Genomic DNA, 24,527 nt, shown 5'->3' with positions numbered 1-24,527 from the left:
TGTCCTCTTGGCTTGCCAGGGGTAGGGTAAGCTCTCGCGCACTGACCTTGCTGACCACATCTATAGAAGGGACCTGGTAGTCTCTGAGCTTAGAAGGCCAGGAGTCCAGGGTAGTGCCTGAAGCTGGTCAGACAGCCTTTACCAGCATGTGGTATTTTTGTTTTCAGGCTTTCTCATCTCTCTCGTGGTACACCTTGAAGGCCAGAGCCAAGACTTCTGCCTGTGGAGTTAGGGACCCCCTCTCCAAATGCCTAAGTTTAGCTTTTATGTTGGGGTAACTCTGGGTAAAAAGTAGGTCATCAGAAGTTGCTTATCTTCTGGGTTTTTAGGGTCCAGATTAATGTATATTAATTTGCCTTTGTTAGGTGTTCTAAAAATTGAGATGGGTTCTCCTGGACAACCTCTTGGTGTTTTTCAAAATTTACTGGCTGCCTTTCTTAGGCTGGCCAGAAGGCATGTAATAAATCTCTCTCTGGCTAAGATACCACCTTCGGAGTTGTAATTCCATTGGGGATCTTGGTCAGGCACTGCCTCAGATCCGATTGGATATGTTCCACCAATTTGGTGAATTTTATCTGCATGCGTTTTTGCCTCTTCCCAAAATTGCCCGAGTTCATCAGGAAGTAAATTATTAGTAAGAATCATATGAACATCATAGAAAATCAAGCTATAAGATTGAGTGATGTACTGGAATTCCTTAGTAAAGCTGGAGGAGTTAGAGGTATAGGAGCCCAGCCTGTTTTCTATTTGAGAAAGTTCTAAGTGAGAAAGGAACATGTGCTCTGACCAGACCATCAACACCAGCCACTTCCCTTAGCTGAAGGATCAATGATGGGTCAGGTGTTCTTAGAGGAGAAGAAGGACTTGGGGGTCTGGCTGTGGCCTTAGAACTTGTGATAGGACGGGTAAATGCCGGTGCCAATGCAGGGTGTTTGGAGCAGCCTGCGCAGCTGGCACAGAAGGAGGGGAGGGGTCTGGAGAGGTCGAGCTAGTAGGTTCTGGGGCCTGAGAAGGAGAAACTGAGGCAGCAGGTTGGGTTTTCAGCAGCGTGGAGGCAGGTCTGTGGAGGAGGGGAGGTAGCTCATTGGCAGGATCAAGCATTGTAGCGTCATCTAGTGGAGGGTGTGTAGGTTTCATGGCTAAGAGAAGTTGGGTTGGGGAACAGGAAGAGCAGATAGAAGGTTGAGAGCGAAGATTGATGAATAGTTAAATATATGGAACCTCTTTCCATTTACCAACTGCTGGCAGTATGCATGGAGATCTCTTAAACCCATCCAGTCTAACGTGCCATTGACTGGCCATTTGGAATTATTATCTAAAGGGCATTGAATCCAGACCTTATTGCAGAGGTGTATCAGTTTTGAGTGCCTCAAATCGGGCATTAATTTCAGAGATTTGAGATTTTCTAGGAGATATCCCAGTGGGGTACCTGGAGGTACGTTCAAAGACAATTTAGTGCCCATTGGGTGTTGTGTGTGTTTGCAGGCTTCTGAGGTAGGGTAGTAGGAAGTGTGGAACCTGTGCGGTCGGTGTGGCCAGAGGCAGTGGTAGACCAATGCAGCCCAGCTAATATGGTAGAAGTCTGTGAGTCTTGCAGCTACAGAAGCAATGGTCTGTGGCAGAGGTGGAAATCTATGTGGTGGATGACAGCAGGTGCCAGCAGATGGAGTCTACGTGATGTAGCAGTGGCTGCAGGCGGTGATGGTGGTGGCAGCTTTCCACATGATGTTGGTTCTCCAGTGGCAGTGGAGGATTCACGGTCACCTGGGTTACCAAAGTCTTAAGCATCAATGTTGTGATCTTCACCCAGCTTCAGAAGGATCACACCAAGCCGAACAGTTCCACATGAGGTTTATTGAGAGAGATAAGGGCAAGGTGGCGGTGGAAGGGGGTGTGTCTTAGTTAGGGTTTTACTGCTGTGAACAGACACCAGGACCAAGGCAAGTTTTATAAAAAACAACATTTAATTGGGGCTAACTTACAGGTTCAGAGGTTCAGTCCATTATCATCAAGGTAGGAGCATGGCAGCATCCAGGCTGTCATGGCACAGGCAGAGCTGAGAATTCTAAGTCTTCCTCCATAGGCTGCTAGTGGAAGACTGACTTCCAGGCAACTGGGGTGAGAGTATTAAGCCCACACCCACAGTGACACACCTACTTCAACCAGGTCACACCTATTCCAACAAGGCCACACCTCCAAATGGTGCCACTCCCTGGTCCAAGAATATACAAACCATCACAGGGGGGTGAGGGGGGCTTTCTTTATATGGATGGTGACATAGTCACAGGTAAAGGTGGGAGGTGAGCCAAGTGGATTCTGGGAATATGGTGGCTGTCGCCTTGGCAACAAGTGTGCAGGCCACGCCTATGTCATATTATGGGTTTCAAAGGTCCTGATACCAACAGGAAGCCTTTCTTTACACTAGTAGTCAGCAGTGGCCTTTTTTCCAGGTAGACTTCAAGGCCTTCCTCAAGTACCACATCCCTTTGATAGTTTTCTTTTCTTTGGCGTAAAAACCTTTGGGCTTTGGGACAAGATCTGGTATTGTGAAGCCCAGAGAGTCCTTGGACCTGCTTATGTCATAGTGAGCTTGGGTGAGGTATAGATATAAGAGCCAAGTCTTCATATTTTTGGGCAGAGCACATAGTGTGGTAGCAATTAAAAGGAACAAAATGGCAAGGGCTAGAATGACCATTGGGCCTTGACCTTGAACTTTCCTCGGGAAAGCAAGGGTGTTTTAGAAGTCAGTATGTAGGGTTTAATGGAATGGCTGGGAAAGGGACATTTTTAATAAGGCAGAAGTAGATCCCGTGCCTTTTGGAAGATGAAGTGTTCTATCTGTGAACTTTCATTGAACAACCAAAATATATTAAGATCTGAACATTTATATTCTTCCTTTAAAATGTGTTTTAAATGAGTATTACATTCTCTTCTTCTAGCAGTTTCTAGGAAGCAGTGTCTTCCTTGTCTGTTTAGGACTGTGTTGAGAACTTCAGTAATGATCTGTCATCCATTGACCAATGATCAATATTGAGCTACTGAGATACTAAAGTACATAGGTTTCCCCCCCTAATAAGGGGACCTCACACTGCTGTTATTTGAAAACCAAAGGACTCAAACTCATAAAATTTACTCTTTACAGTGTCGGATTTAGTGTTTCCCAGTTAGAAGTACTCACAAAAATGTATACATGACATTACTGTTACTTCAAAAACATTTCATTACCACAGAAAGAAACTTGGTTACCCATTTACCCCAGCCTTCATGGTATCATCCAGAGTAAGACCTTCTGCATCTGCCTTCTTTAACTTAGAATGATAAAGCATTCAGTTTTATAATGAATGCTAAATAGTGAGATAGGGGAGATGTCTCGACCTTCATGAGGAAAGGTTTCATTTCAGCTTACAGCTCCACATCATAGCTGTTGAAAAAAGTAGGCCAGGAACTCAAACAGTGCAAAAACTTGGAGGCAGGGCATTCCTTGTGATGTAGAAGAATGATGCTTACTGACTTGCCCCCCATGGCTTGCTTGGCCTGATTTCTTATACCATTCAGGACCACCTTTCCAGGGGTGGCACCCCCCACCCCCACCCCAGTGAGTTGGGCCCTCCCACATCAATTGTTAATTAAGAAAATGCTCCACAGGCCCATCTGATGGGGGCATTTTATCAACTGAGTTTCCCTTTTCTCAAAGGACTCTAGCTGTGTCACATTGACAAAATCCGCCAACACCTGTAAGAGGCCTTAAGTGAGAGAAGATAGAGAAAAAGGAGGCAAGATGAAGTTTAAATCAGTAAAAGCTAAGCATTTGTAAGCATGGTACTCTGCCAAGGGTACCAGCTAATAAGCAGAAAGTCTAAAGGCCATGCTAGGGGAACAGAGTAGCTCAAACCTGCCCAAGGTATAAAGGCCCTGGGTTCAATTCCTATCATTGCAAATGAATGAATGAATAAAAAGTAATTGAAATAATTAATAATAATAGTATGATAAAGGCCAGCTGGCTTTTTCTTTGGTTGATAATGTAGATTTTGAGTACAAAGGACAGTTCTGTCTTTGTGATATTGGGAGCCTGGGCTGGCCTGGACTCTACAGCTCCTGTAGAGTCTGTTTCAGCCTGACAGGGTCTCACAAATGGGAGATTCCTCCCCAAATGACATTCCTAACCCTTCCTTTTCTTTTCTTTTTGAGGAAGGGTCTTGATAAGTTGGCAAAGTTGGCCCTGAACTCATTCTGTAGGTTATGCAAGCCTTTAACTTGTGACCCTCTCATCTCATTAAGCCAACTGAGATTATAGTTCTCTGCCACCAGATCTGATTTTGTATCTCTTTAAAAGTACATGTCTCGCCGGGCGTGGTGGTGCACGCCTTTAATCCCAGCACTCGGGAGACAGAGGCAGGCGGATTTCTGAGTTCGAGGCCAGCCTGGTCTACAAAGTGAGTTCCAGGACAGCCAGGGCTATCCAGAGAAACCCTGTCTCGAAAAACCAACCAACCAACCAACCAACCAAACAAACAAGTACGTGTCTCCTTTCTGTCTAGTTTTCATATGCTGAGGGTTTAGATTACTTGCCCAGGATGGCGGTGCTATAGAGTAGGTGACTTAATTTTAGAAATTCTGGGACTGGGAAATAGGAAACTCAGTAGTCTCATACTTAAGGTTTCAGTGATTGGTAAACATGTACTTTGTTTACTGACAGCTCCCTTTCATTCAGTGATTGGTAAACATGTACTTTGTTTACTGACAGCTCCCTTTCATTCAGTGATTGGTAAACATGTACTTTGTTTACTGACAGCTCCCTTTCATTCAGTGATTGGTAAACATGTACTTTGTTTACTGACAGCTCCCTTTCATGGACTGCATGGGCAAATGTCACTCAACCCCTTTAACTTTTCTCTCATTCTTCATTCTTGGGTGGTGGTTCTTATAAGGCTTATAGCTGTGTTCATGAGTCAGCCATTTGAAAACATCTCTCTTCCCTGTTTGGTAAAGACCCTATGTTTGTCAGTGACTCCTAGTTCTGTTTTGCAACTGTTACAGAATCATAACTTCAGGATACAGTCCTAAACTGACAAAAATGTGAAGTGTGGTGTAGCTGAGAGTAGACAGAGCTGTCTATTTGGTCAACCCTAACTTGGGTTATGTTTCATACATAGCAGCATGCAGCTGTTGGCAGTTTGTCTTAGTTACTTCTCTATTCCTATAAAGAGTCACTGCAACCAAGTGTCTCAGCTTATAAAAGAGTTTATCAGTGTTTATAGTTCTGGAGTTAGGAGTCCATGGCTATCATTGCAGGGGGCATGGTAGCCGGTAGGCAGGCATGATAGGGAAGCAGTAGCCAAGAGCTTATTTCTCATCTACAAACACAAGGCAGAAAGCTAATTGGGAATGTTAAGGCTTTTGAAACCTCAAAGCCTACCTCCAGTGGCTCACCTCCTCCAACAAGGCCTTGCCTTCTAATCCTTCCCAAAGAGTTCTACCAACTGGGGGCCAAGAGTTTAAATGTATGAACCTCTGAGGGTCATTATCATTAAGTCACCACACAGTGTGACTGTATTAACTATCCATATGATGAGGGTTTTTTTTAAAACCATAATATCTTTAAAAATGATATTTTGTTAAAAGTGAAAACCTATCATTGTTGAATAGTCTTGTTCCCATGGAGTGCACCATCCATGCCATTTTGAGTCTGCAGGACTTACTTAGTGTACAGTAAAGACTGCATTTCAATCTGACAGAATTTGTTGGCATTTCATTTCTAGTCATAGTTTACCAAAGGGGTGACTTGAACCTTTTAAATTGTTGAATAACGATTTAGCCTATTTTCTCTGTTTGCTGATACTCATTTTTAATTACTCATTGGGTGAAATTATTCAGCTAGGATACCTTAAGAGTTCAGTGAGGATTTTTAATAGTGTTCTGGGAGTTTTGTTATAGAGCATCACATTGATGTATTAAATGAAAGTTAGTAATGGAGAAAATGTGTTATATCGAGTAGTGAAATAGATGTTAGAAGTTAAGGTTTCATTTTATTGATTAGACTTTATTTTTGTTTAGCTGTCTATAAGATAAACTGTCATCTAAAGCTTAGCTACTTAGTATAGCTGCCTACTCAATACTTCATTTGCATGTCTAGTGATGCTTTAGAAGTAACAAAACCAAATTGAAATCCCCATCTCTGTGACCTGTAATCTCTTTGTATATTTGGTTAATAGTAAATCTGTCTGTCCAGTTAGGCCACAGCCTTTGGGGTCATTGTGGGTTCACCAGTGGTTTGTCCTGAGTGTAACCCTGGGGGACATCCACGCACTCATCGGAGTGGTGGACTCATCTGAGCTTTCTGAGCTTGCTTCCCTTTTCACTCCAACCTTCTACCGGCCCATCTCTTTGGCCCTGTCTTCAGAATGCATCTGGACTCTGGGCCAGGGCACCTTCAGTACCAGCAGGTCTCCCTGCTTTACCTTCCTCTAGACAGCCTCAGCACGGCAGCTGTACCAAGGCTTCTGTGGTAAAAGCCAGCAGCTCAGCTGCCCTTCAATCATTGTGGCCTACTGACATTTTGTCACTTACTCACCTCTGCACTCTTGAACAGTTTGTTTCTCTTCTACTGTCCTCTTCCCTATATGTCCAAAGGGGCCTTTCCCTCACTCGTGCCTCATCTTAAACTTTTTACTTTCTTGAATTCACGCATGAATTCCCTCACCTCCAATATTTCATTAAATGTCACCTTATTCAGGCCTTCTGGTGCTCTCTTGTGTCACTCTGTTGTTTTGTTTCATTAAGATGAAACACCGGACATTTGTCTTGTTCATCTGTTGTTCTGTGTATTCTGGGTCCTCTTCCATTTAATTGGATTAGTGTCTGGAATATAGCAAGCGTTCAGTAATCTGCTCCTTAGTGGTATATATTGGTAATGTAACAAATGTTACTAGCATTTATAGGAGATCCTCTCATCTTCTTTTCATACCTCTCATGAGGGATTTTTTTTTTCTCTCTGGTAATGATAGAGTTCAAACTGGAGTGCCCCACATATGCAGAGCAGATGCTTACAAAGCTATACAACAAGTCCTTAAGTGATGGTTTTAAAATTATTTTTACCATGATTATCACAGAGTAGTGGACTATTACACAGAACTTTGTTCCTCATGTAAGTGTGAGTCATTGATGTCTTTACATGCTACATTTTCTAGTAAAATCATAAACTTTCCACAGAGCCAGAGTATACATTGAAACAACGACTGCTGGTTAAGTTTGTGGAAGAGAGACTTAAGTTATCCCTGCAACCTTTGCCCTCATGAGTTATATGTCTCAGGGATGATAGTCTCTACTATTTTATGAGAGTTGTTAGTATTCAGATAATCATTGTATACGGTTGAGAGCATGGATGACTATGGGTATCTGGTTTTCATACTGAAATGTGAAGTTGTACATTCTAACTCACAAGTTCTTATGATGGAAAACTTTACATGTTAGGTTGATACATTGGTTATATAGGATTCTCCCACTATACCTTGATTCTTTATCAAAGCCCCTGGTCCTGGTGATGCTGCACAGGTCCTCCCAGGTTCTGGGCAAGTGCTGTCATGCTGAGCTGCATCTGTGGCCTGACAAATCTCCCAGGTTTTTTAAAAAACTGAATTTTTAGTGTTAGTGTTGGAGTGTGTGTGTACATATGTGTACATGCATGTGTGTTTGTGAGTTCAGGTGCTGTGGAGACTAGAAGAAGGAGTCAGTTACCTAGAGCCAGAGTTACAGGTGGTTTTGGGCTGCCCAACATGGGTGTTAAGAACCAAAGTTGAATTCTCTGCAAGAGTAGCAAGTACTTTTAGCTGCTGAACCATTTCTTTAACACCCCCAACTCCTAGATTCTTAAATCTTGTCATAACTGCTCTATTTGAAAGTAGTTGATTAAGTAGAAATAGTTTTAAAAAGATTAAACAATAATTTTAGTCAAAGGACATTGCCCTTATTGGGTGTTCTAGTATATGGAATAGTTCGCCTCCCTCCTTAGTGCCAGTACAATGGAAAGATGATTTTAATGCTGGTAATACAGTCATTCTCAGTTGAGCACCTTTGTGTCAGATCACAGATCACACTCTCAGCTTTTATGATACCAGTAGTTCTGCATGGCAGATGATTTAACCTCATTTTCTTAAACAAAAGCAATCTGACTCATCTATGGTTTGTCTTACTATTTCTGCCTTAGGGTAGTGTGGTACGGTGTGCATTCTGCAGAAACTTGGCTTTTGGGTTTCAATCCTCTTCCTTGCTAGGGACATAGGAATGGTCCTTTTAGTGCTGATAGCAGCATGGGTCGCCACTCCCTCATAATCACATGATCTCACAGGACTACAGTCATGTGATCACAAAGGAGACTGGATACTGTACAGAGTTCAGTGAACTAAGTCTGATGCCCAGAGGTTGGGTGGATGGTATGCATTTTTTATGTACCTTATTTTCAGTTAGCTTATTGTGACACAGTCTTACTGCAAACAAAGAGCTCTTGAGCCTCAGTTTTCAAGTCAGACATCCCCATTGTCTTCGCCTAGCCCTTCCTGGGTTTTACAAATTTTATATTTTATATTCTGAATTTTCCTTACAGATCAGCATATACTCACTTTAAAGTAATGGCGTAAGAACTGAGCAGTTGCTAAGAATAGTACTGTTTTATAGCTTAGCTAAAAGTTTTACCACTGCTAGTAAGAGCACAATTATTTTGGCACTTTTACTGACACTTTTTCCCAGGCATTAATTAAGCTAATTAAATGTCTGAATACCTTTGTGATACCTAAAACATGTGAGGTGGCTCTCACACAAGTACTATTTCTTTTTCTTAGCCTTTGGACTTTCATGATGAAATATTTCCAGGTTATATTCCTGGAAATGTTAAATCTAACAGGAGGCAAAGGCTTCTGTTTCACCTCAAGTTAGATTAGAAAGCGTGAGTTGGCTCTCCACCTGCCCTTCCTGGGAATGTCAGGGTATGCCAGGGTGGTCCCTGGCCGCCCACCCGTCTACTTCCCTGGCCTCTCATTCGTCCACTCCTTCACCATGCCCAGCTGCAGCTATATCAGTGACTCAACTGTAAGACTCCCTTTCCCTAGAATGGACTATTTGAAAGTCTCTGTAGCCTTTGACTTTTTCATTTTTTTAGTTAGGAAAAGAAATGTGTATGTGTTTGATGGTGTAACAGCATTTTAAGAAAGGGATTTATTATGTAGTCTAGGCTGGTTTTTAATTTCGATGCTGCTAATACAACAATAAGCCACTATACCCAGCAAGAATAAATTCTGAAATCAACTTATTCTTATTTTAAAGCGTGTCTTAAAACAATAACAATGAAACATAGTTAAGGGAGATTTTCAAGGTGAAGAGCATTGTGCAGACAGTGTAGTCAAGAAAGGCTAGACAATCTTTAATAATCACATTCCCACTGAATGTTGTCAAATTGGCATTTGCATATAAGATAGATTAGTTATATAGCTTTGCCTAAGCTTAGCTTGTGTATACAACCTTTTCTTCTGGCAGGCCCATGCCTCTCTCTATGGTGGGCTTCCTCTGTTCACTATTTTCCTCATGAAGAGTTTTATAGTCAAAATGGAAGCTGGCCAACTTTTTTATTGTTAGTGCAGTGATGCAATTAACCATTCAAGATTTATTTATTAGGGCTGAATCCTAGAACAGTGCCTTAAAGAAGAAAACATAGAGATTAGTAAACACCCACCTGTGTGTGAGGTTGCCTGTGGGAATGGTGCCTTCTTAGCATGGTGCTAACATTTGTAAACACTTGCTTAGATTTTATGGATGATAACAGATAAAATATTTAATTTTAGTTGCCATTTTTATTGAAGTGTTATAAGGAAATAATGGTATTTTGCTTGGGTAAGTGATGATATTAGAGAAGTGTAGTACATACTTCTGAAAATCTTTTGTATCTTTTATATAAGCAATGTAAAGAGATAATGAAAACTGTCTGCTTTGCTGATTCTGCCCAAGGCAGAATGCTGCAGTGCAGTGATGAACTTAGCAAAGGTGTAGAAACTTGCTTCAGGTCCATGTTCAGCCTTGTGTGCATTGTACATGTCCTGTAGGTCCTGATTTCACTAAGAGAAACTCCTTCTTTTCTTTGCATGTTAGTACACTTAGAAGTTGGGTCACTTTGGGGTATTTGATCTGATCTTCTCAGTATGGTTTTGTGAAGTTATTCAGGAAGTTGAGGGACTGACTGTTTGAAAGATACTGAAATTTCAGTTCTCTTTACATAAAACACGTGAGGATATAGTAAACTAATAAAACCTTAAGCCCTACAGAATTCTTGTCTGGTAAAGCAAGTGTACCGCTGATCCACAGTTTAGGCACAGCTTAGGAAAAAATAAGAAGGGATATTAAAATCTCCTTACATGTTGAATGGTGCCTTCTCCTTTATTCAAACTCTGTGACTTCCTTATCTGCCACGTTTTATATCTGAGAGACTTAATTTTAGAGAACTTCTATTGGTGAATGTCATGAAAGCAAAATTGAGACCCTAACTTGAAATCTTCTTGTTAAGTTACTGTTTAGAAGTCAGCAAAGTTTATAATTCCTTTAGGGTTAACAGAACTGGCACAGGGCATTGACGTTCTTAATTAAAGACCACACTGAGCATCATAAAGATGTTACAGATTTTTCTTAGGTCTCTGTTGTAGCAGTTCAGATAGTAGGGAACTTCTGATACTCAAAATAATCACATAAACAATTGATGTCACCAGGATAGCCAAGCAACCTATTAATGATAGATTACGTTAGAAAAGCATTTTACAGTTTTAAAGAACACATTTATATCTCCCAACGGTTATCATTAGTTCTGCCAAATAATTGGTTTTGTCCTTTAAAAAAAAGATGTTATACATATATTTTATATTTAACAAGTTTGTTCACATGACAGGACTCCAACATAAGAAACAGCCTTTAGCATCCAGAAACACCAGAGTCAGGTCCCAATTGAGAGGTGGAGCACAGGCCCCATTACAGTGGTTGAGATCAGATCCCACACAGGCTTTAGAAGGCTGAAAACAAGTGGGCCCTGAAGAGGATGCCCCTTAAGTAAAAGGAAGTCTGCACAAATCTTTATTTTAGCATTTAAAAGAAGATACATACTCATTTCAACAGATTTCCCAAGCCTGGTGACCCAGTAAGCCACACACACTCTCAGGCACTTAAGGGCTATAACACAGGTGCTCACTAGGGTGTCAGACAGGGTGGTAACTTTCCTGCATTGAGACCCTTACAAGGACACCTTGAGGCATAGGCTATGGGGACAGCTGCATTGGAACCTTCTCTCCAGATTACTAAATCAGGAAGAGCAGCATGGTTCTTGGGGGTTGTGCAGAGCCACAGGTGCTCAGGTCGGGCTTCCTGGATGCAAGGACTAGTATTATCTGTTTAGCAAGGCACCCTGGGGGCAGTGATGATAGTCTGGGTGGTCTCAGTGGGGAGTTTTTCACAGTTGCACAGTGCCAATGGCTCAGGATTCCCTTAAAATGATTTGCTGGTTGGCACTTTGTTTTTGTGAACAGTTGGAGATTTGGAGGAATTAGCTGTGATCCAGGGTTATTCAAGGACTTTTGCTAATGCTAACCTTTGACTAGAGTTGTGTTTTTTAACAGTCTTGAAATGAGGTCCCTGGCTTCCTCTGCTACAAAGTTAAGGAATATGAATTTAACAGGTGATATCCTTCTGTCTTCTGGTGCATATGTGCCTCAAAAAGAGGCATCCTCAATAGGAACTCATGGTAGAGAACACTCCAGAGGTACACCTTATTGTCCATCCAGTCCTCAATCATCACCAGGGAGCATGCAGTTCAGGGTGCCATGCAGCATGGTTCTCTTGTAAGAGTGCACCCAGAGTCTGCAATCTTCAGCTCTGTTTAGCTCAAGAAGCAGGTTCTACAGCTTAATGTCTCTGGATGACAACAGTGAGAGAGTGTTTGCCTCCTGGGTGCTGTAAGTAGCTGTTCTCTGCTCATCAAACCTGCAGAGTTTTTGAAGCTCTCTGTAGACTGTTCAAGGGGCATGTATTATAGAATTGGATAACCTTTGGTGGCATTGTGGAAATATCTATACAGCATGAGAATGTTAGGGTGCTGCAGGTGGGACTGTATCTCCACTTCTCTTCACAGCTGATGGTCCAGCCTTGCCTTCTCCAGCCTTGTTTTAAATAGCGCCTTCAGGGCCAGTATAAACTTGCTTTGATTCTCCCTTGCTAAATAGACATTTTCAAACTTTCCTTTACCTAGTGAGTGGCCATTGTCAAAATCTTCCTACAACCACTTTTTTTTTTTTTTTTTTTTTGTCTTCAGTTTTCTCCTTTGTTGCCTGTTCCTTTTCAGAATTATTTCCAGAGACTGTGGGCTGTGACTATTCATTCTTCTGGAGGTTATTGAGATGGGAAGACAGGCTGGCAGTTGGCAACTGCTTTAGCACTGGCTTCTGACCTGAGACAAGTTTCTGTGCCTGTGGAGGGATATACTGAGAGGGATTCGAAGGACACAGGACCCACTGGGCCTGGCCACTGCTTAGCCAAGAGAAGGAATCTGCTCTGTCACCAAGATTCCTTTCAGAGTGAAGGAAACTATGGTCCTAACAGGCCTGGAAGCACAGTTTTCTTTATATCTGTCCTTGTCACCCACAGCAGGGGTCCTGCTTCTGACTGACGCCTGCCTCCAAGCACTGGGTTTTGTCCATTTTGATCTTTTTAAAATGAAAGGGGAAAAGCCTCAGGAGTGGTCTGGAATGTTTGCTTGGACTTCTTTCTTCCTCCCACAAAGTCTTACCCCCAACCGCAGACACTCATGACTAAATAGATGATCAAAGATAAGTAAAAAGAGGGATCACATGAAGCTTTAAGTAGGTCCCAGAAGCTGTTGGAAGACGGTAGTTATGAGTGAGCACAGAGTTCCTGGAGATTATCAGTTACATATGAAGCACAGTGGCCCGGAAACGTTCTGATTGCAGACCACTGGGACTGCTGTTAGGCACAGAATCACTGCCTACTAAGGAAGTGGAGATTGTAGATTTTAAATTATCCTTAATACTGCCTCAAAAAGCTAGTTTCCTGAGAACAAGAAGAGAATTTATTGCTGAAACATTACAAAAAACTAGTTTTATATTATTGATCTGATTCCTTGTTGCCTTGTTTTTTATTATTGATATTTACATAAAAACATTATGGCTTTATACTATGTCTCTGAGTACACCATTAAAAAAAAGAATTATTTTAGACTAAAGGAGAAGACTTCTCTCACAGTATCGTAAAAATGTTTTTGTTTGTTTATTTGCTTTTTTTTTTTTTTTTGCTTTTTCTCCAACATTGAGTGAATTTGGAGTCTTTCCAGTGCACCTTCACAAGATATTAGTTTATAAAAGAATTCAGGGGCTGGAGAGATGGCTCAGTGGTTAAGAGCACAGACTGCTCTTCCGAAGGTCCCAAGTTCAAAAATCCCAGCAACCATATGGTGGCTCACAACCATCCATAACGAAATCTGATGCCCTCTTCTGGAGTATCTGAGGACAGCTACAGTGTACTTACATATAATAAATAAATAAATCTTTAAAAAATAAATAAATAAAAGAATTCAGACATTTTCTCCCTTTCTCTTTTTATTAAAGAGAGTATCTTGTGTAAAGTCATTTGCAGATTCATATGTGACTAGTTTATATTCAAATAGCAGCTCTAAAGTCCATGTTGCTAATGTCCCAGAGCTTGACCCCATGGTGAGCTGCCATGTGAATACTGTGACTGACAAAATGCAGTTGAGAGCTGTTGCAGATGCCACACAGGTACATTTTATCTCCACCACAGGTCTTTAAACGTGTTCTTCCTTTTCCACTGTTGCAGAATCACAGGCCACATTGCTATATTTCTGTAGCTGACTACAGTTTTGTTTTTTGTTTTGTTTTGTTTTGTTTTGTTTTGTTTTTTTCTCCCAGAAAAGCAGTTACTGGCCGAGCAGATCCTAACCTCAGTTTTCTACAGATGGGTCAGTTAGAAGACATGAATACAGACCACTCTGGGGTGGGATGCTAGGATGCTCATTAGGCAGCTTGGAGAATCTCAAGGCTCCCTCTCTTCCTGAGTAGATGGGTGAGTGCTTCCTTTGGCTCTTTTTGAAGACTACTCTTTCCCTCTATCATTCTGAACTGAAGAAAGGGTTAAGGGATTAGATGAAATTTGAGTTCTGCTGACATGGTAAGATAACAAACTTTTAGAACACACACAACACAAGCACCTCCTAGGACTTACTGTGCAGACCTCTTAAAAGAATCTGGCACATTATCAGCTGAGGAGATAGGCCGGAGTTCAATTCCCAGAAGCCATTAGAACAGCCAGGTATGGTGATGTTCATTTGCAGCCCCAACACTGGGGATGCAGACTAACCAGCCTAGCCTTGGAGAGTTGCAGGCCAAAGAGAGAACCTACCTCAAAAACAGCAGGTGGCCTTTGAGGAATGATACTATTTGTCCTTTGCCTCCCACACACATATGTGCATTTATAAATATAATTTACCACATTAGAGAAATAACTGTATGCAGTATCACTGTTGCATGGCACCAGACTCAGTAGGATTTTTTAAGGGAAATGTTACCTCTTGTGAGTTTCATCTTCTGTAATCTCCAAAAATTGCCTCTTTGCAATAGGAAAACACATAGCTAAGGATATATAGAGTGCAGGTGAGCTCCACTCAGCCTCTTCATGCTGATGGGTGAATATATGTTCTGGCATGCTGGATGGCATACCTCTCCTTTCCAGACTATGCTTCATGGTGTGAGCAGCTCCCTTCTCTGAATGTGAATGTAACCTCCCCAAAGTGTTCTGAGCCGAAGAGACAGACATCTGGCAGAACTCAAACACATTGTTGGGTCTTATGGCAGAAACATTCTCTGTAGCCTAAGGGACCAAAGGGATATGACTGTGCAGTTGTTGTTGCTAGCATGACTTTAGAAGTAAATTCTGGAGAAAGATAATGTTACGTGAATTCAAGATGAACTAAAAAAATATTAAATATCTGGTAACGTATGCATAGTTCTAATCAAATAGTTATCTCTAAAAATGTCCTATTTCTTAGTTTTAAAGTTTTGGTTATTGAGAACAAGAGATAAGTAAAGGATAGATTGAAGAGAAATGTAAATTAGCTGAAGAGAGATTCTGGCGACCCAGATAAATGTCTACATTGACTGATTTTTTTTTAAAATTACCCTTATTGTTAATGGCTTTTCATTTGAAACAGAACACTAGCCTACTCTTTGAGGAGTGCACACTGGCTATATGGTAGACTGTGATAAATTACACTGCAGAATAACAGAGCATACACATGTGAGCCTGATAGCCATATGCCTTCCCATGTTGTCCTTCCCATGTTGTCCTTCCCATGTGTGCCATCCATGTACCTGGCAGTGGATGCTGTTCTAAAAGCACTATGTAGATCAACTCACTCGGTTTTCAGCAACCTGGGAGAGGAACGGTTGCAAATAGAAACTAACCAGTGTTAGGCAGATGATCCATGTCTTGGACTTAGCTGTCCAGGACGCAGCTCTGGTTTTGTAGCCTGATTTTCGTCTATATAACTTCTGAATATGTGGAGGGTTCAAATTCCAGTCCAGGTAACTGAAAATGGTTGCTTTGAAGATTCTCAGTTGAAGTCTACCTCCAGAAAAAGCTTTTTGATTTTTGTACAGAAGTCATTTTATTAGTGATTTTTGGAGAGTAATACAATAATTTATTTCTAATTTTATACAAAGTAGATTACCAGAAAACCATTTATTCCTATATTTTATATTTCAAATTGGATGCCTGTAAAGGATGTGTTCAAGTCTTCCCCATGTGCAGCTTTGAACAGTAAGAATCTGAGCCTCAGGGAAGGGCTGGGATAGGCTTGGTGGGTTTGGAATGATACTATTTTGTCATTGAAGGTGTTAAGGGAGTTATCATGGGTAGAGAGAATGGCAGGTACCAAAAGAGTCACCCCTGGAAAGAGAGACTGTCTGTCTGGGTCCTCAGTTGTTTGTATGTAGTTGTAAGGCAGGATATTGATGTGAGGTGGGCCTGAGAGGTTGATTTGGTCCCTTTGGTGGATCTTGTGTGTGCTCCATAGGATCTGTGGCCCTCTGTTATGACATGCAGGTATTTATTTTATCCATAAAAATATTTTATAATAAAAATGTCCCTGCCTTTTCTAGCATGTCATCTCTTATTGTTTAGATTCCACCATCAGAATTCACAGGACGAGCTCTGAGAACTTAGTTTTAGAAGGCATCCTTCCCACCTTGTGATTTGGTATACTTCCTCTGTCTACCACTGGGAATTATGTAACTAGTGTTTTCTATTTGCTTTGGCTTCCACGAAGCTGGGAGTTCTGTTTCCTTTTAATTATAATAACTTTACTAGCCTATGCATTTGAATAGGGGAGTTTCTTCTCCAAGTCTCTGCAGCAGAAGCTTTGATGCATCCTCTGTAGATCTACTCAGGAAACTCCTGAGGGCTACTGAAGTTTTAATAGTAAAATTGTTTGAAAGCAGTGTGCACTTGATAGGCAGAGTATCCTTAGCTTTCCCCAGATTTTCAGTGACTTCTGCAGGAGATCCCCCCACAAGACCCCTGAGAACCACTCTCTAGGAGGTGGGGCTTTTAGTGGCCTGACTATAAGCCTCTGATAACCTCTGACAGTAGGCAGGGTGTCAATCAAACCCTTACATTCATACCATCTCACCTGTCAATTTATCCAGGAGCTATAAGGCAGCACCTGTAATGTTAAAGATACCTAGTCTTGAAAACACTAGGTATCAAAACAATTATTGGATTGCTGGTATTTTCATGCCAAGTATGGAACAACTACATTTATTTACTTATTATTTATTATTTTATTTTTTATTAGTTTAATAAAATTTATTTTAAAATGTGCAATTCAGTATTGACATTTTTAAGTCACCAAGATAATTTATAATAGTTAAATGCCTCTTAAATACACATAATATCTTCTGAAGCTAAAAGTAATATGCACTCAACCAGTTTGTAAAATCTATTTGGAACATTAAACATGATAGAAGTAGGAAAAAAATCTCTTATGAAGTACTCTATGAAAGGAAATTGTGAAATGTTCTTGATTAGACAGAAACCTTTCCATCTCCAAGGGAGAATATGAAGAGTAACTGTGGCTTCATAGAACAAGTTGGTTAGTGTTCCTTCTGTTTTGTGGAATAGTTTGAGGAGAGTTGGAATCAGGTCTTCTTTGCAGGTCTGATAGAACTCTGCACTAAACCATGGGTCCTGTGGCTCTTTTTGGTTGGGAGACTATTAATGAGTGCTTCTATTTCTTTAGGGGTTATGGGACTGTTTAGATGTTTTATCTGATTCTGTTTAACTTTGGCACGTGGTATCTGTCTAGAAAATTGTTCATTTCAACCAGATTGTACAGTTTTGTTGAATATAGGCTTTAGTAGTAAGTAGAATCTGTTTTTTTTTTTTTTTAAATTTCCTCAGTTTCTGTTGTTAAATCTCCCTTTTCATTTCTGATTTGTTAATTTGGATACTGTCTCTCTGCCCTCTGGTTAGTCTGGCTAAAGGTTTATCTATCTTGTTGATTTTCTCAAAGAACCAGCTCCTGGTTTTGATGATTCTTTGTATAGTTCTTTTTGTTTCTACTTGGTTGATTTCAGCCCCCAGTTTGATTATTTCCTGCTGTCTACTCCTCTTGGGTGTATTTGCTTCTTTTTGTTCTAGAGCTTTCAGGTGTGCTGTCAGGCTGCTAGAGTATGTTCTCTCCAGTTTCTTCTTGGAGGCACTCAGAGCTATGAGTTTTCTCTTAGGAATGCTTTCATTGTGTCTCATAAGTTTGGGTATTTTGTACCTTCATTTTCATTAAATTCTAAGAAGTCTTTAATTTCTCTATTTCTTCCCTGACCAAGTCATCATTGAGTAGGTATTTGCTCAGTTGCCATGGGTATGTTGATTTTCTGCTGTTTTTGTTGTTATTGAAGACCAGCCTTAGTCTGTGGTGCATCCTTATAATAGGATGCATGGAATTATTTCAGTCTTCTTGTGTCTAATGAGGCCTATTTTGTGACCAATTACATGGTTAAATTTGGAGAAGGTACCAAGAGGTGCTGAGAAGAAGGTATATTCTTTTGATGTAGAATGAAATGTCCTATAGATATCTGTTAAATCCATTTGGTCAATAACTTCTGTTAGTTTCATTGTGTCTCTATTTAATTTGTGTTTTTAGGATCTGTTCATTGCTGAGAGTGTGGTGTTGAAGTCTTCCACTATTATTGTGTGAGGTGCAATGTCGGCTTTGAGCTTTAGTAAAGTTTCTTTTATGAATGTGAGTACCCTTGTATTTGGAGCATACATGTTCAGAATTGAGAGTTTTTCCTGGTAGATTTTTCCTTTGATGAGTATGAAGTGTCATTCCTTATCCTTTTTGATAACTTTTGGTTGAAATCCAATTTTATTTGATATTAGAACGGCTATTCCAGCTTGTTTCTTGGGACTATTTGCGTAGAAAATTGTTTTCCAGCCTTTTTCTCTGAGGTAGTGTCTTTCTTTGACACTGAAGTGCATTTCCTGTATGCAGCAAAATGTTGAGTCCTGTTTACATATTCAGTCTGTTAGACTATGTCTTTTTATTGGGGTATTGAGTTCATTGATGTTAAGAGATATTAAGGAAAAGTGATTGTGGCTTCCTGTTATTTTTGATGTTGTTTTTATGTTTGTGTGGTTATTTTCTTTTGGGTTTGTTGAAAGAAGATTACTTTTTTGCTTTTTTCTAGGATGTGGTTACCCTCCTTGTATTGGCGTTTTCCATCTATTATCCTTTGTAGGGCTGGATTTGTGGAAAGGTATTGTGTAAATTCGTGGAATATCTTGGTTTCTCCATCTATGGTAATTAAGAGTTTTGCTAGGTATAGTAGTCTCGGCTGGCATTTGTGTTCTCTTAGGGTCTGTATGATATCTGCCTTGATCTTCTAGCTTTCATAGTCTCTGGTGAGAAGTCTGGTGTAATTCTAATAGGTCTGCCTTTATATGTTACTTGACCTTTTTCCCTTACTGCTTTTAATATTCTTTCTTTGTTTTGTGCATTTTGTGTTTTGATTATTATGTGACAGGAGGAATTTCTTTTCTGGCCCAATTTATTTGGAGTTCTATAGGCTTCTTGTATGTTCATGTGCCTCTCTTTCTTTAGGTTAGAGAAGTTTTCTTCTATAATTCTGTTGAAGATATTTACTGGCCCTTTAATTTGGGAATCTTCACTCTCATCTATGCCTATTTTCCTTAGGTTTGATCTTGTCATTGTGTTCTAGATTTCCTGGATGTTTTGGGTTAGGAGCTTTTTGCATTTTTCATTTCTTTGATTATTGTGTCAATGTTTTCTATGGTATCTTCTGCACCTGAGATTCTCTCTTGTATTCTGTTGGTGATGCTTGCATCTTTGACTCCTGATCTCTTTCCTAGGTTTTCTGTCTCTAGTGTTGTCTCCCTTTGTGATTTATTTATTGTTTCTACTTCCATTTTTAGATGCTGGATGGATTTGTTCAATTCCTTCACCTGTTTGGTTGTGTTTTCCTGCAATTCTGTAAGGGATTTTTGTGTTTCCTCTTTAAGGACTTCAAGTTGTTTACCTGTGTTCCTCTGTATTTAAAGAAACACAGGAGAATATAGGCAATTATTCACGTCCTTAACGACCTCTATCATCATCGTGAGATGTGATTTTTAAATCAGTGTCTTGCTTTTCCAATGTGTTGGGGTATTGATGGGAGAACTGGGTCTTGATGATGCCAAGTAGCCTTGGTTTTTTGTTTGTTTGTTTGTTTTTGTTTTTGGTTATGTTCTTGCCCTTGCTTCTTACCATCTGGTTATCTCTGGTGTTAGCTGGTCTTGCTCTCTCTGACTGCGGCTTGTTCCTCCCACAAGCTTATGTGTCAGAACTCCTGAGAGACTAGTTCTCTTCAGGAGGAATTTGGGTATGGACAGCTGTGGCACAGGGTCATCTCCAGGGTGCAGAGTGAAACAGGAAGGATCCTGTCCCTGGCTGTTCCTTGGTTCCTTTGTCCTGATGGCTCAGGGCAGGTCCCTCTTGTGCCAGGATTTTGAGCAGAAGTGGTAGTCTTACCTGTGCTCACAGATGAGACAGTACTCCTGGGAGACCAGCTCTTTCTGATGGTACTTGGGTATGTAGTGCTGTGGCACAGGATCAGCTCCAGGTGCAGATGGAAACCAGAAGTATCCTGTTCCATGCTGCTGCTCGGTTCCTGTGACCTGAGGGTTCAGGGCAGGTCCCTTTGAGCAGAAGTGTTGGTCTTACCTGTGCTTACAGGTGTGTCCACACCCCTGGAAGACTAGCTCTCTCCTGGAGGTATTTGGGTATGCAGTGCTGTGACCCAGGTTCAGCTCCAGGAACAGACAGAAATTGGAAGCTATTATTATTTTTTTTTAAATTTTTATCTTCAGTCTTTTTTTTTTTTTTTAACAGTCTAGCCATTATCCCTCTCCCAGTCTGCCCTCTGACAGGTCCTCATCCCATTCCTCCTCCCCACTGTCTTCAAGGGGATGCTCCCCTGACTCTCCAATCTCCACCAAACCCCCCTCCCCCCTGCACTCCCTGGGGCCTCAATTCTCTCCAGGGTTAGGTACATCTTTTCTCACTGAGGCCAGACTAGGCAATTCTCTACTGTATATGTGTCGGGGCCTTGTACTAGCTAGTGTATGCTACCTGGTCGGTGGCTCACTATATGAGAGATCTCAGGGTACTGGGTCATCTCCTTTTAAAAAGACTTGCTTTTATCTATCCATCATCTATCTATCTATCTATCTATCTATCTATCTATCTATCTATCTATCTATTTTTATGTGTGTGCTACTCTGTATGTTTATGTGTACATGGGCATGAGTGCCTCTGTATGCACAGAGATCACAAAGGATGTTAGTCTGCAGAGCTGCAGGTGCAGGTGCTTATAGGACACCTGGCTTGGTATGAGGGTGCTGGGCTCTTAACTCCAGCCCTGTGAGTAGTGATTCATTACTAAATTATATTTACAGTCAACATGTTTCAACCATAATAAAATTCAATATATGGGGAAAAAAGTCTTAAATTGTCTTCTTCAGTTCCAAAGGTAAACAGAATAGAATACATAATCCTAACCATCTCTCTAATACGTTTGTGTGTTAATTAGGAGCTGTAACTCTCCCAAAATGTATGGCAGAGTTACTGCAATTATTTGACTTATTCATCTATTTAAAGTAGGCAAGACAAACTTACTGTGACTGATCTTAAAACTGAAAATGTGAAGTGCTTCAAAATCCAGAGCCATTTGTAGAGAACCCATAGCGGCTTTTCCTGCAACCAATGCCTTAGGATACAGCTACCCCAAAGACACTGTAGGAAGCATCCTTCAACTGTTTGCAAATGGCACATAAAGCATGTAAATGAATCTTGTGTTCACCCCCTAATGATCCACTATGGATATTAAAATATTCTCAAATCTGAAATCTGGATGTCTTTGGCCGAGCCTTTCAGAGAAAGGATGCCCATTCAACCATGGCTCCATGCCCCAAACCTCTTCAAGATTAAACTCCATCCAGCTGCCATCTTAACAGTGTTTTTGTGGCCCTGAGATGTAGGTTAGATTAACAAGTATTCTGCATACGTGTTGCTGCCTAGGGAGCACATATATTATGTTTTGTTTTCATTGGTGCTTTTTGTTTGTTTGTTTGTTTGGTTTTTTGGTGTTGTATTCTTCCTTCCTTTTTCTTTTCTTTTTTTTTCTAACCATTTCCTTGAAACAAGAAATTATAAGTGGACCTAAAAAGATGGCTCAGTAGGTAAGAACATTTGCCACATAAAAGTAAGGACCTGAGTTTAGATCTAGTAACCACATAAAAGCTGGGCATGGTGACTTCTAATTCCATGTTAGGAGACAGAGACAGGAGGATCCAGCCAGTCTAGCTGAAATAGCAACCATCCCATTCAGTAAGTAGCCTTGTCTCAGAAATAAGACCCCTGGTATATGATGGAGAAAAGTAGAGGAGGACACCCGGTGTTACCTCTGCTTCTACCTACACACATGAGCACACATGAGCACACATGTGCACAGTCACACAACATAAAAAGTAGGCTGGAGCTAAAGGGATCTGCAACCCTATAGGTGAAACAACATTATGAACTAACCAGTACCCCAGAGCTCTTGACTCTAGCTGCATATGTATCAAAAGATGGCCTAGTCGGCTATCACTGGAAAGAGAGGCCCATTGGTCGTGCAAACTTTATATGCCCCAATACAGGGGAACGCCAGGGCCAAAAAGTGGGAATGGGTGGGTAGGGAAGTCGGGGGGAGGGTATGGGGGACTTTTGGGATAGCATTGGAAATGTAATTGAGGAAAATACATAATAAAAAATATTAAAAATTAATAAAAAAAGTAGGCTGGAAAGGAAGAATAGAACTACTCTTCTTTGGGTGATATTTGGGATATTTAAATTTATAAACTGTAATTAAATATATTTTTTCCTACTGTGAAGTGTGTGATTAACAAAAACACTACCATGTTGTCACTGCAGCGGCAGCTGGATGTATGACTTGCACAGCTGTGTAAGTGACACTCTGAGTTTGTTTTTTACAACACACAATGCACGTGACAGTGATCTGAGGACTGTGACTTAGCAAAACAAGTACCACACATCCTCCCTTCTTCCACACTGCTGACCGTTGTGACAGTGTGAAAATGCAGCTTGCCAACAAAAACAGCCTTTCTTAAAACCATGTGCTTGCTGTGTGACACCATTCCAGGGAAAATGAACAAACGTTTACTTACCCCAGATAAGAATGTGATGATGGCTCAAAGTAACATACCGCCAAGTACATCGTGGTGAGCCAGTGAGTTTTAGTGGAGTTACCCACAGGAGCAGAAATGACTCTAAGAGAGCTGCATCATTACTATACCCCTTCCCTGAAGCATGGGTGATGGGTTATGGAAGCTGCAAACCTGAGAGGCAGTACATAGTTTGCAGGTAGCCTGACAGGCTGGAGAATGTCTCTTCCAGGAAGCATTGTTGGTTTCTGCCGCTTTTAGATGGTTTGGTAAGTCTGGAAGTGTCTCTCAACAGCAGTCCTAACTGCTTATATAAGCTTTGGTAAGCTTCTGATAAGTTTTAGGGACTTTCTGAGCTTTTGACTGTTTTCTTTGTGAATTTGGAGGCACATCCTGGTCTGAACAGGCTTCCCTGAAGCACATGGTGCCTCGTCTGAAGGAGGCACTGCACAGCGAGGCTTTATGTGGCAGCAGTGGAAGAGAAACAGATCTGAAGGTTGTCTTGTCAGTGGTATCTCTTACCTTTTGTGTTTAGTTTGTGAAGAGACTAATAAGATTCCAATAATGCCTAGATGCGATTTTTTAGATATTATCCTTTAACAGGGAATCTTTAAGTACTCACTGAATGCTTCGTATGTGAAGCATATTGCAGTAGACTGTTGAAAGATGCAGAATGGCTCTTCTCTTATAAGTAAAATGGTTATTAAAAAAGAATAAAACAAGAACACAAACTCAGAGGGTGAGTTTTAGAAATGTTATGTTTTCATAATAATTCATTGTGTGTGTGTGTGCATGTGGCATGCATGTGTATGTGCATGAACATGCAGTGTATGATATACCATCCGTGTGGAATTTAGAGGACAACTTACATTATGTGGGATTAGCAAATCGAACTCACGTCATTGGTCTTGTCAGCAACCATCTTTAGTAGCTGAGTTGTCACCCCTGGCCCCCAAAAAACCCAAGCACTTTTAAAAGTCTCTGTAACCTTCGTTGGCCTGGTCCTCACTGGATACCCAGGCTTGAAATCATTAGTCATTCTCTTGTGTAGGATCACTGCCCAGTGATATTAACCAATTTAGGTAAAGTTGAAGTACATAAGGTGCATGAGGTATGTGTTGAAAGAAGGCAGGACAGAATACTTCAGGGCAAATCATAAACTGGAGAGGAGATCTTTCAGTGGGATGGGAGAGGGGTCACAGGCTCTAAGACCAGTAATGACTGAGATGGGTAAGGGTAGTGGGAAGAAATGTCAGTGAATGAGTCTTTGGGAATCTGGAATTGTCTCTTTTCTAGGGACCCAAGAAACATGACAATACAAGAAGAAGCCATGCACAGAGCTGCTAGAGCTACTGCTGCAGCTAAAGATGTGCAGCTGCAACCAAGACCATGGGCAGCATGCTTCTGTAGAAATCAAGGGGTCTGCTCATACTCTGATTCAGTCACATGACAAACAGGAGCTGAACTTATGTAAAATGATTGAAAATATGAACCATTATTCAAGACCATAGATATATGTAAGGGAACAATTTTTAGTAAAGAAAAATAAATGGCTAAGTAAATCATAGTCAGTCCAATCATTGATAGCTATGTATCTATTAAATAAGTATATAAAAACACAGTGATAAAAACACAGTGATAAAAGACAAGATGCATATAATGGTTTATAGAAATGTAATCTATGGTTATAACTC

General features: G+C 40.8%; 1 protein-coding gene and 1 pseudogene across 11 annotated transcripts in view; one reads left to right on the top strand and one right to left on the bottom strand.

Moving 5' to 3' along the window:
- The window catches only part of Ube2e2 (ubiquitin conjugating enzyme E2 E2), a 300,978-nt gene that overhangs the window by 48,398 nt on the left and 228,053 nt on the right, over positions 1 to 24,527 (top strand). The window lies entirely within an intron of this gene.
- LOC110309606 lies at positions 11,512 to 22,886 on the bottom strand (annotated as a pseudogene).

This window comes from Mus caroli, chromosome 14 (genome assembly GCF_900094665.2).
Source record: "Mus caroli chromosome 14, CAROLI_EIJ_v1.1, whole genome shotgun sequence".
NCBI lineage: Eukaryota > Metazoa > Chordata > Mammalia > Rodentia > Muridae > Mus > Mus caroli.
This window is presented reverse-complemented; position numbering and strand designations above follow the sequence as displayed.